General features: G+C 37.7%; 2 long non-coding RNA genes across 2 annotated transcripts; one reads left to right on the top strand and one right to left on the bottom strand.

The window, feature by feature from the left end:
• Nucleotides 1–4,229: 4,229 nt before the first annotated feature.
• Nucleotides 4,230–7,114, top strand: LOC148999488 (uncharacterized). The gene is made up of 3 exons (XR_016170750.1): nucleotides 4,230–4,667; nucleotides 6,030–6,144; nucleotides 6,403–7,114. It is a non-coding gene; the product is annotated as an uncharacterized LOC148999488 (long non-coding RNA).
• Nucleotides 7,115–7,640: 526 nt separating this feature from the next.
• On the bottom strand, nucleotides 7,641–11,452 carry LOC148999487 (uncharacterized). The gene is made up of 6 exons (XR_016170851.1): nucleotides 11,020–11,452; nucleotides 10,727–10,803; nucleotides 10,034–10,090; nucleotides 9,852–9,932; nucleotides 9,661–9,763; nucleotides 7,641–8,112 (listed from the first exon to the last, which is right to left on the bottom strand). It is a non-coding gene; the product is annotated as an uncharacterized LOC148999487 (long non-coding RNA).
• Between the last annotated feature and the right edge of the window lie 1,369 nt (nucleotides 11,453–12,821).

Here is a 12,821-nt window from a genome sequence, read left to right as displayed (position 1 = left end):
ATGTCATTTACAATATGGGGAGATATCTGTATTGGGAGTTTGGTTGAATTCAGATCATAGTAGACCAGTTCCTTGCTGTCCAATTTCACTTCTAGGCAGAAAATTCATCCCACAATTGCTTGTAGCTGACCCAAACTAATGGCCCTTGGCCAGCCAGCACTGAGATGGAATGCTGAAGGTCAGATGTAGCAACAAGTAGTTCACATGGATTGTTTCCAGTGACATAGCCAAGGCCAGACCTGGATTTCACAGACATGGTATGATGTGCATTTGACTTTGGGTGCAGGAGCTCTGCAGGGCTTCCAGATACAAGGGGTCACCTGTGTGTGGGCGGGCTGCAGAGTGCACTAAAGCCATAAAAGTAGACTCTATATATCTTTAATAAAAATGGAACTAACATAATAGAACCCAGATTGCTGAAGATGAACTCGAGATAGAAGACACTAATAGCAATTGAAGTCAAGCCTATGAATGGACGTTTCTTGACTCAAAAGTCTTTTTTTCTCCTTTTTCATTATTTTATATTTTGCTAAGATTCAGCTGCCTCTGAAGATGTTTTCCAAGCCCTGATGCGCCTTTGACTCATTTCCGATTTTGAATAACAATATAAGTTACTGTGATAGTGTGAAGAAGGTGGATTATATATTTGGTGTATTACTCTTTTTATGAAGTATCAATTGATTGATTTAAGTTTGTCTTGCCTTTCAGTGTTTTGCCACAAATTGGCGTCATGGAGACTTCATGGTTCTTTCTCTCTGTTGGGTTTCATTGCTTCACTCTCAAAACCTGTCTTTCTAATTGAGCTAGTTCCTTATCTGTTGGCAAGTCATTTTAAAGGAGACTAACCTTCCAATTGGTGTTTGTTCACTCAAGGTAATAATTCCAAAACAACTACATTGGCTTATGGTACAGAAAGATTTGAAAAGGGACATTTGTTTGGGAGGCAAGAAGAGATAAACCCATTTTTGACAAGTAGTCAGCACAGCTGAAACTTCTAGAAGAGGGAAGTCAGTTCTTTTTGACTAATCAAAAACCTGCATTTGCTCCACAAATTTGACCACCTTAACATTGAATTCTACTGAGGCAGTGCTTCTTGACTATGGAATTGTGGTTTTGAGAAAAACTAAATTCCTCTGCTGTCATTTGTCAGAGTTCTGAATCACTATACTAATACTTGGTGACCAGGAGCAAAGCTTGGGCTGAATAAACTTAGTCAAGAAGAGAAACAGTTCCGATCTGAAGCATACACACTTGAGACAATTCAACACATTAACCTCATTCACCTCCACGGATTTTGTTTTTGTCAAGCACCTACAGGTTGCTGTTCTATGACTTTATGCCAAATGGGTCTTTAGATTGCCATTCATTTCATGACAAAAAGGACATCGAGGTTTTAGATTTGAAATGACAACATCAAAATTTATCTTGGAACAGATAGAGGACTAGTATATCTACACGAGAACTGCAGTGACTGATCCTACATTGTGATGTCAAGTCTGAAAAAATACTTTTAGATTGGCATGACAAAGCTTGTTGGTGAAGAATTCAGTAGGATGTTGACAAGCATAAGAGGGACCATTGGATATTTTGCAATAGATTGGATTTCAGGTGCATCTAAGATGATGAAGCTCAGATGCTTGAAGGGTTAATGGATGTTACTCCACCTCCATTACCTAAACCTCTCAAAACTTTAGAGGAATCCTCATCCAGTTGGAGTTTATGAACATTTACTCCCCAGACGAAGAGCACTATGTTGGAAGCAATATCCATGACATGAATAATTAAGCTGAAACCGTTGGTAGATATTTCATCAATTGATTGACTAGTTAGAGCTGCACCGTGTAGGGTGTGATCATGGTTTATCACCATACAGATATTGTTGTTCCATTGGTTGAGATTGAATATGTTGTTATTGTTGGCAACTAAAATACAGTGTGTTCTAAGAGTACATGACTTGTACTGAAGTGAAGCTCCCATAGAAGACTTTATGCCTTTTTTATATATTTTAGAGGGTTATTAACACTATTACAACAGTCTTGAGTGTTTGTGAGAAGATTTAAATGTTTTGGGTGAAGCAAGGATTACTTAGAATAGTGGATTTCACAGGTCACTGCACAAGGGTCACATTGGATAAATTTTTTAGTAGTCATCCAGTCGTTTTCTTGGTTTGACTTTGATGCGTCCAAAATCTGCTCAGCCCTTAGATCTCTTCATGATGACCTGCAAAACGAAAGCGTCAGATGTGGCCCGACCGCGGGGGTCGGGAGTCCACCTCCGAAGGCTAAGTCAGTTGATGAACTTAATCACAAACGGCTCTGCTAGAAGCACAGAGCTAAGGAATGAAGAACTGGGAAAGGTGATCTAGATTGTAAGCCGCTGATAGTTTAAGTCTATTAGTATGTATCTGAACCTGAGTCTCAGATTGTATGTTTTCGATCCCCTCACCTCGTATGGTAGTGAGGTTTATATAAAGTGTACCTTCGAATCTCCTTCGTTGGATGCACTTGAGCCTTCTTCGGGTAGTCGTTGGATCTTGACAGATAGATCCGTTGAGCAACAGCTTCTACTAGTTTGGACTAGTAGAGGACTCCTGAGATAACCCTTTAGGTTATGCGATGATTATCCCTTCGATAATGATTAGCCGCAGCCATCAATTCGAGTCTGCCATCATTAGGGTAATTACCTTAATCCATAAGTAGGATTAGGGCGCGCTTGTAGCTGAATCAGTTTTCTTCTTCAGCAAGCCATCTTCTGGATTCGGTTTGCTCAGGAGCGAGTCTGTTCCCTCTGCCTCAACCGGGGTCGAGGGTCGAACCAGGTATGAACCCGGTTTGATCATAATTTCTCCGTATCAGACTTAAACTGAAGAAGCGTCGTACATGAAGTCTTCTTTCCAACGCACTTTTTGGATTGTGATTTCAATATCAAACAAGGGAGTTATGAGGTTTCTCGTGAGAGTGTGCGATATGGAAGCAAATCTGGGCATTGTAGAAGAAATATCAAATTTGGCTATTGTGATGTAATCTACTCTTCGGGGTTTTGAAAATAATTTTTAAGAGTTTGGGGGTCTTTGTGAAATAAGTTTTACATCTTAAGGAGGAAAGTTTAATTTTGAAAGATTGAATGATACACTTTAATGTCATTAGAAGGACGTGGATGAAGATCCAATTTTGAGGGTCGAGATTGATGCGCTTGGTTTTCAAGTGCCCAAGATGGAAAAGATTCCATCGCACGCCTTTTGATTGGTCGGTAGCATGATAATATGGTGCACTGCAAAGTATAATGATCAAAATGATCCTGTGTATCGCAATTTAAAGGTAAGATTAGAAAAGATTCCATTCGAAATAATCTGGTGAAGGGTACTCTAATCTTACATCACTTAAAGGATCTGACGGCCTAGATCCCACCCGCCTTTTTAAAGTGGATATCCAACGGTTGTGGGATTAGATTCTCTTTGAGACTCATTTAGAAGATGAAATCCAACGGTTCCTGTGCATCAACGTTCATTTTCTTTAAAAGCTCAAATTTGAGCGAAACAGAAGAGGGTTTTTGAGTTTTTTGGCTTGTGGAGACTAAGAAAAACATTGAGGAGAAGCCAATAAGCAATATGGGTATAGAGAACAAGTTTGAATGCGTATTTTGGTGAAAACGTTAAAGAAGAAGATGAGTAATCTATTGTAATCTCCCTTAATTTGAAAACTTTCACCTTTCAAGTAGTTGCTTGTTAGGGTTGAGTTGTTTAAGGTTGTGGCCTTATACTTTTGTGGGTGCAAGAGTTAATACTGGAGTGGGTGCTCTATGTTTTGAATTAATGGAGAGTGGGTGCTCTCTGGTCATTGTAATGAAAAGTTTCACTTTTCAAGTAGTTGCTTGTTAGGGTTGAGTTGTTTGAGGTTGACGCCATATACTTTTGTGGTTGCAAGAGTTAATACTGGAGTGGGTGCTCTCTGATCATTGTAGTGATCAAAATTCTAGTTGGAAGGTATTGAGTAAATACGAAGCTCTATTTAGGACATTACTCCGTGGATGTAGGCAATTTGGCTGCGATTTTGCTTCAGGTCAGCGTCTTAAATGCGCAGAACGGTTCAGCGACCCGTTGGATCAAAATGTAAACGATTTCAACCGTTCGTCCACTTTTAAGAGGTCAAGTGTTGTTTGGTCAGTAAACCGAGCGGTTTATTCGCACGAACCGCTAGACCGTCTACGAACCGCTCGGTTTATACGTTTTCAAAATTTCGATCCAAATATACGCTTTCAAAATTGTTTTCAAAATCGTTTGAAATTCACAAAACCAAAATGATGGAGCATAATCGATGTTTCGTCTTCCACCCTGATTTCAGAGGGAGCCATGGAGGAAAAAAATCTTCAAGAAGAAGATGAAGAAGCTTGAAGAAGAAAAAGCCCTGGTGAGTCAAAATCGGTTGAAATTCACGAGACCAAAACGATGGAGCATACTCGATCGCTTCGACTTCCACCCTGATTTCAAAGGAAGCTATGAAGATTGAAGAAGAATTCCTGGTGAACGTGAACGTTTGTCCCCTCTCCTTCCATCATCCTCATTTGTTTCGACTTTCTGTTAGGGTTTTGAGTTTTTCCCTTTCTCGTTTTGCCCTAGTAAATCAGTTTTTTCTGACTAAAACGCTGTCTACATAGGCGCTTTCTTACCGGTATATACTATTTGCTCTACTTCTTTTATGTTAATCGATGAAATATTTGATTGTTAGAAGATGATCTTTTCAACTGTGTTTGTTTTTATTTATTATTATTATTTTTTAACTTGCAGATTCCTTGAATAAAATTCGTTTTGTGTAAAAACTGTATTTTTAAAGTTACATTGATTGATGATTCTTTGAAGAATTTCCATTGTGCAACAAGTAGAAGATGTCTTCAAAAAATTGAGACCTCCGAAACAACTAACCTTACTGGTTCTGTTCTGCTTTGTTTGTTGAGCGATAAGGTCAATCACCACCTTTGTTTGACTGATATCAGTCTTGGCTTTGAAGACCAATTTATGTAATTGGTTAGTTTTTGTTGTGACCTTTAAAGATGCAGGAATGGTTGTGCTTGTCCGGCTGGTTTGACATCCCAAAATGGCTAAACTCAGTAAGAGAGAATCTATATAGCCAATTTTGAGATTGTACTTGGATTTGAGTTCTCGGAGTGTTCTGCCTCTCTTTGGAAGGTCAACAGTTTTATTCTCCTCATAGATTCCAAATGCATGGTCATGGTCTTGGGAAGGGGATAGGATATTTTTGTGGAAGAAGACCTTCAATGGGATACTTCCCTTGAACTCTGGATTTCAAATACTATTGTCGGATTTAGGAGTAAATGAGGATATGTTTATGAAGTAAATTTCTGATGTTTGACTTGCTGAAATGGGTCTTTGACATTAGGGTATTTCGATTGAAGTCAAGTGACGACAAAATTCTAGAAGACGTTTTACTTACTGGCTTGAGAGCTTAGTGAGGATTGAATCTGGTCATATGTGGGGAGTTTCTCAGAAATTATGTATTAAAGCTTGTACTCTGAATTTCAAAGAGGTACTTTATTGCCCCCATAATGTGATTCAAAGACTCTTGGCCCTCTAAGATAGCTCCTTCTTATAAATGATCCAGAGACAGTAAAAGATCATGGACAGTTATCCATTTTTTGATTTATAAGGAACTGAGATACAAGGTCATCACGTTTAGCCTTTTGATTGTTGTGTATGAGCTGTTATTTTTTCCTTCTATGAATTGATATTCATTTTAGAGATGGTTGGTTAACTTAGCATGAATGTGTAATTTTTTTGATTACCTTTTTTTTTCTTCTTTTTTTTTTGATAAGATTCAAAATGGCATTGCTTCATAAGATTATTGATATGTCATGACAAACAGTTCAACTTATAGTTCCAGTAGACTATTTTCTAGTATTTCAACAGCATTACATTTTTTATATGTAAATTTTCTTCTTCCTCTTCCCCCTTAAACATATTATTAGTTTTCATGTCACCTGTGTATAACCATCCCCTTTTCCTTCTTTTTTCACAGGACAACATATGATGTAAGCCTGATTGATGATAGTTGTACCCCAGATATCTTTAACCTACTAAGCGGTAAACCTACTAAGCGGTAATACTACCCTGATGTGGGAAAGAATTGACGTGTGAGTTCATGTGCCCCAGATAGCATTTGTTATATTATGTAGCCCTGTTTTGGCCATTTTTTGTTTAATTATATTCTCTTTATGCATTCTCTGTTTGTGGTGAACCAGTTGGATGGTCATATCTTTCCTGAACAGTGATTACTTAGGCAACAACAACTAGTAATCGTTGTTGTATAATCTTTGTTTTGCATGTATTTTGTCAAGCACTCATGTCTAGTAGGGTTTTGGAAATGATTTGTACTGAATTTGTGCATGTAGATGGATACAAGATAGCCGGGATGAATACACAAAAGAGCATTTGGATGCAATATGCGATGAGTTTAAGCTTTATCGGTGCCACACAACTATGAACTGCCTGCGTGTCTGTACCAAGGGGTTGAGTCCTGGCAAGGAGATTATTAGTATCAAGTAGCTCCGACTCTCTACTGGGGGATTTAGGTTTTACAAGACAAATATGTGGAAAGTAATGTCTGAGCAGGGGTGATTTTTCAGCGTTCATCATACTGGAATTACTTAATGGAGTGAATAAGCACTTTAAATTTTCGCCCAATTTATCATAATGTTGTAAATGTTGATATGGGCTGGATTTTTAAAAGGCAACAATTAGTGAAACGACATGGAGGGAGTCTCACAACTCTTCAACCTTGATCAGATATTGGAGTAGTTAAAGCTTCTAATTTGTACAAGAGAGTGCATTTGAGTGGGTGAAACAGTAACCACCGGTTCTGTTGTGTATGAAGAGTTTACAGAGTTCAACCTTGTTATGAATCCAAGCTCCAGTCCCCAAGAAGACTCTTTATTTCATTGTAAATTTGTCTCATTGTAAGATAAGTTGATTAGCTGTGTATTCTACAGATTTCCAAAATCTCTATAATTTATGCTGGACAACTGAGTCCCACTTCTTTCCCAGTACTAATTTTTCATCCATTGGTAAAAGGGGCAGGGTTAGGGCCGTTTGCCCTCTCCCATCAGAGAATGAAGCTGAAATAGAAGAAGCTTGACACCTACTGGAGTTATTGGATAGAGTTTATTTGATAATGATGATACCTTCTCTGAGGGGTTTATGGCAGCCCAAGAAATACTTGATTAGAGGAAATAAGCTAGGATTTAGTTGATCTTGCAAGCCAAGCCGATTGCAGGAATAAGCTAGGTTTAGTTGATATTTGTGTTTCTGATCCACAACAAAGAATTTGTGGAATCACGACTTTTAATATTGAATATCTACAAGTTAACCATCACATTGACTCCGGGCATAATCATGGAGAAAATACCAAACAGACATGATTTCAGTAACATTCCAAACTTGGATTTTTGTAATTCTGAGCGCCAATTCGCCTCAAAACAGATTTTGTGGATCGCCTGAAAACAGATTTCGTGGATAAACTGTAACAAAGGTGAAATTACTGAATCTAATGCACACACACAACAAAAGTATAAGTTGCAACTTGCAAGTACATATATTTGATAAATACCATTTCATTTTGGTGCTACAATAAACCTTACCATCAACCCAGTCCCTTCAAAACTTCTAGCCTGAGAATACCTCGCATTAAAAATTTAGACTCCACGACGCCCATTGAATAATTATTACCAAATGCTCAAAGTAACAGAGGACAAAAATGCACAAAAAATAAGCCTCGTTATCATTAAAAAAATTCCTATGATATTTATTGGTACAATTCTCACAGGATGCCTGCTCAGTCCCCTCTATCCTACTGGATAACGCATAGCAGGGTTGCTGCAAATGAAGGTCATTTGTGTGTCACATAGATGCTTTGCCACCGCCTACTGCAATATACCCTCTTTCTCAAGATCAAGCTTCAATGTGCCTAGCTTTCGGATCTGAATGCTTGCTTCTAGCTCATTCAACTCATCCATGTCCAATTCATCATCATCATCAGGAAAAACTTCAGCATCAGCAGCAGCTGTTGAAGTGCTTGGTGCCTGGGAGGCAGATTCATCTTTAACCTGAATTCAACTTGAACAATAAGCTAATGGCTAAAAGTGAAGGCTGTACATGCCAACTCTTAATTTATGGTCACGTAGATCATATAAGTGGGCTCATAAATGGAAAGCTGGTCATGCCACACCATAACAGGCTAATGACATTTCTGTCACCCTTCTAGGAATAAGTAAAAGAAATTTCAAGCTGTACACAAACGTCAGACATCCAAATGCCTCAAGAGGATCACATCAAGTGCAATTCCAATCCATTCAATTACCCTGCTTTATAGGGGTGGTATGTATTTGGCACTATCGACATGCTCCAAAAAGCTAATAATATTAATTTGGCGTAAAATATCCAGCCAAAAAGAAAAGGAGAGGAAAAAGAAACACATATTAACAAAGTCAAAACATAAAAATACATACTACCACAAAAATAACAGAAATCAAGGGTAAAATAGACAAGATAACCTAAGATAAATTTTCCAGCCTTGGGATTAATAAGTAACTATAATACAAAACTAAGTGATTTTTTTTTAATATAAGCAAATCCCATGATTTACTCTCTTATATAAGTAGATCCCTGTCTGACTACCATTCCAGCATCACATACCACTAAAAAAGCCATATAATTATAGAAAAAAGAATGTCAGGATATTACAACCAGTGGAGTCGATGCATCTAAGTAATTCCTAAGCATTTTGGGCTTACCAAGGCCAATGATACAATGCTAGTAATTTGAGGGAACTTGGGATTAACTGGCTGGAGGGTAGGGCTGCAGTTGCTTCACAGAAAAGATTGCTACACTAATACTCACTGGGAAGGAAAAACAGAACAATCTACCCAAAGGCTAATACAGAAAAGATTGCTATACTAATAATCATTGGAAAGGGAAAACAGAAAAATCTACCCAAGGCTAATGCAGTGACACTGGAGACGGATGAGATATGTGGATAGCATGCTAGAGAAAAGAAAGGGGGGGGGGGAGCCTCCCCCCTTTCTGCCTCCCTTCTATCAAGGGCTCACTAGCCACTACGTGAAACATAACTATCTAGTACTGCATAAGTGATTGACACTACCCCAGTTATTGAAAAAAAAAAGAAGCGAAAAAGCCCATACTACATCACTTACATCATGCTCCATTATTTTTGGAGGAAAAAAACCATGTATTGAGGAAATTTTACGTGGAAATGAAGCAAGCCTAAACAACGTTAATCAATCACGTTCCTAAGGTACATATCAGGAAAGTTGAAATGTCCTGTAACTGCTGTTTGAACACATAAGAAAGTCATCTTAAAGTCCATAAATGTATTCAACAAGTAGTGATCCATTGATAGTCAAAAATATATTAGCCAACCATCAATGCAGGAACCAAAGAACTAAAGAAATAATTTTCCACCAATCTAGCAGAATTGGATATCCAACTTGGTTCCTTTTAAATGTATAATCTCCCTAAACTTCGCTAATACAAGCAAAATTAGGTACCTTAAAAGGTGCTAGATAATGAGCATTAACAATTTTCTAAATCCAGGCACTTCATTTACAACATTTAAGGAAAGAGTGAATGATTACCTTCTGTTCAGCAGTTTCTGATTCTTCTTATCTCTGCTACTTCTCATAGGCCTCCACATCATCCACAAAGAAGCCAGAGTCTGAGAGGAACAACTCACGGCCACTGAAACAGATGAAAATTTCAGATTATTTGATAGCTTCTTATTAGATGAAATGCATTCAACGTTTCAGATAAATAAAGAAAACAATACCTCATGTGGTCATTCTTAGCTCTCTTAGCCCTCTGTGCAACAAGAGTTCAGGAGTCAAAGTGACTCAAAGTGGCCTTTCATCTGGAGAAAACAAATTCAGCAATTAGCAGAGTGAAATAGCACACAGAAAATATTCAGTGTACCTCAAGAAACCAGAAGTTTCATTTAATGGTCCAGTGTACCTCAAGAAACCAGAAGTTTCAATTTATAACGGCTAGTAGATGACCCCTATGTGATGGCTACATTTTAAGATGGATATAAGATCAAATAACAATAAGAATTAATGGATACAAAATATGACTTTCTATTATTCAAATGTATCATTACATTTCCAAGAAAATCATTAGAGCTTGTGGCGGATAAAGGGGAATATAGAGTCTGAAGAGAGAGGTCCCACTCCTACCCTTTTTCTGGTGGATGTCCATTCCTACCCAAAACCTCTGAAATGGGTATTTAGATGGAGACAGACGTCTCCCTCTCTCATATCCATATATTGATTTACCTGCCTCCGCAACCATATGAAAAAAGGCCAATTTGACTAATCTTCTAAAGTATTCAAGGATTTTCTATTGAGATTTGTCAATCAACTTCAAGCAACTACTTTACTATGATTCTAAAACAATTGGATGGTTAAGTAAAACGAATAGATTATACAATATGAGACCAATAACTATCCCCTCTCCCACAAGCTCCACCCAACAAACCCCACCCAAAAAAATAAAAATAAAAAACATTTTCTAATACCCCACTACCTGATACGTAAGATATTAACCATGAGGAAAACCGCCATGTAATTACAGACATAATAAGAGAGTAGAACGTAGAAAGATTTAACTGGAGCATTTAATCAAGCAGTTAGTTGGCAGTATTGGTACCTTTGTCTTCAGGAAATTTCCCCTTGAGAACAGGTTAACCTTCAGTGGTAGTTTGCGATTTTGCTTCAGTCCAGCTTCTAAAAAAATGCAGGACGGTTCAGGAGGAATTCAAGGTTCCCATATAGAGGTTAAACAGATGCAAGACAAGTTGTATTGACTAAACTCTATTAACTCGTTACATTTAAATAAAAAAAAAAAATAAATAAATAAATAAAAGAAGAAGAAAGAACTCTGTTTTCACAACCGTAGCTACTGCTTAAAAAAAAACTCCATTAGAAAGGATTGAAGCTTACAAAATGCAGCAAAGGGTCCGTTTTGCTAATCGACTCAGTGTAGAAGAAAGCAATGCAAAATCAAAAGCTTCACCAACTTGATCGCAGACGAAACGAACCCAAAGTTAGGATGTGAAGCTAAAATGGAAGAAGAAGAAACCAGATTCCTTGCAATGATATTCCAATAACTTCTTCTTCAGAATCACCAATAAGTTCTTCAGAAATGGGTCGAATCTCAGCGTTTTTCAGAGCTTCTTCTTCTTCTGAAATTATGGTAGAAAGAGATGGATCGAAAGCCCTTCCTCAGCCATCAAAATCGAAAGCTCAAATAGAAGAGGGCATCTAACAGAGGGCTTCAGATTGCAAAGTTCAAATGGAATAGAGAATCGTGAGAGATAATTTTTTCAGAAATACCAGAGAAGCGAGAGAGCTTCAGACGGCGATTTCAGATGAAGATTTGTGGAAGAAAGGGAAATCCCGCGCTTGATTTTGGTCATTTTGAAAAACATGTGTTGTTTATGGTTCGTCTGGTCCAGCGGTTCGAATCGGTTCGGTTCGTTAGCTTTAAAAACCAAGCGGTTTCTTACATAACCCTTCCTACCACAATCAACGACCAGTATTCATTTGGCGCGATCGGACGGTCCGCTGAACCGTTCTGCGCATTTAAGACGCTGACCTGAAGCAAAATCGATTTGGCCGAACCACGTAAATTTGGTGTCTTGCGTTTCTAGTTTATTTTTATTGCATATATTGAAGTGCTTTGATTGTAGTGTGGTGGTGCATTGTCTGGTAGACCTAGCCACATTGTGGTGTGTGGTGGATGTGCCCTTGGGTAATTGATAATTACAGGATTATCTTAACCAACCTTGTCTTGACTTTAAAGAAGCGTCACTTCAAGGAAATTTTTTAGAAAACACTGATTCACCCCCTCTCAGTGTCAACCTAGGAATAACAGATATATTATACAGTAAGAAATCAGGGACCGGTCAATCCAAAGCAGAGCTTACTTTAAATCAAAACAGAATTATATTTCTCTCATACCTCAAATCCATCAAAAGATTTCCTAATTTCCACTTGGAACTCATATCAAACTAGTGAACTAAGTTACAGAACCTCCAAAGCCACTGGAAATTGTTGGTTTCTGAAACTCAAACAAATGGAAGTAATATATTATTCTACCTAGTAGAGAACCATGTATGGCTAGAGATGGCAAGTATTCTATGAAATCTGCTTTAATTGGTTGATCTAATTTATTTTCATTATCAAAAAAGATGTCTACAAATAACCATTTAAGAACTAAAGACTACCACATTAAGGTAATCTATCATTTTCTTCCTCATTGGTGGAGAATTATTCAGCTGCGTCATCATTGATCCTTCATGGCTGAGTTCAGTTTGTAGGCTCCATCTCAGCTCAGTACCACAAAAGCGATCCAGTATTGATGGTGCTATCTGTAATCCATTTCAAGCTTATCATTTCATCAATGTTGCAACCAGTCTTGATAAATTTTAATGGTCACCATCCTTGAGTTGATCTCCACTTTTTGATCTCCCAATATAGAGATTAGGATCTGTTGTAATTTTCGTAATTTATTTGAAAATTCAAACAATTTGTTTTTTCTAAAGGTTGAGTCTTTTCCTAAAAGACACCTAAATGGCCAATAGGTGTTTTGCCTCAAGGGAAGAGATATAACCTTTGGAGACAACTTTCGTTGGTGTCTCTTGTTCTCTTATATAAAGGTGAGAGGGGTTTGTTATTCTGAGACAAACATTTTGAAAAGCATTGGTTTTTCTTTAAAATTATGTCATAGAAAACAAATTGGT

The sequence above is a fragment of the Hakea prostrata genome, chromosome 11, assembly GCF_041222555.1.
Source record: "Hakea prostrata isolate BN-2017 chromosome 11, UWA_Hpros_2, whole genome shotgun sequence".
NCBI lineage: Eukaryota > Viridiplantae > Streptophyta > Magnoliopsida > Proteales > Proteaceae > Hakea > Hakea prostrata.
Note: the sequence above shows the minus strand (reverse complement) of the source record. Positions and strands in the feature narration are given on the sequence as shown.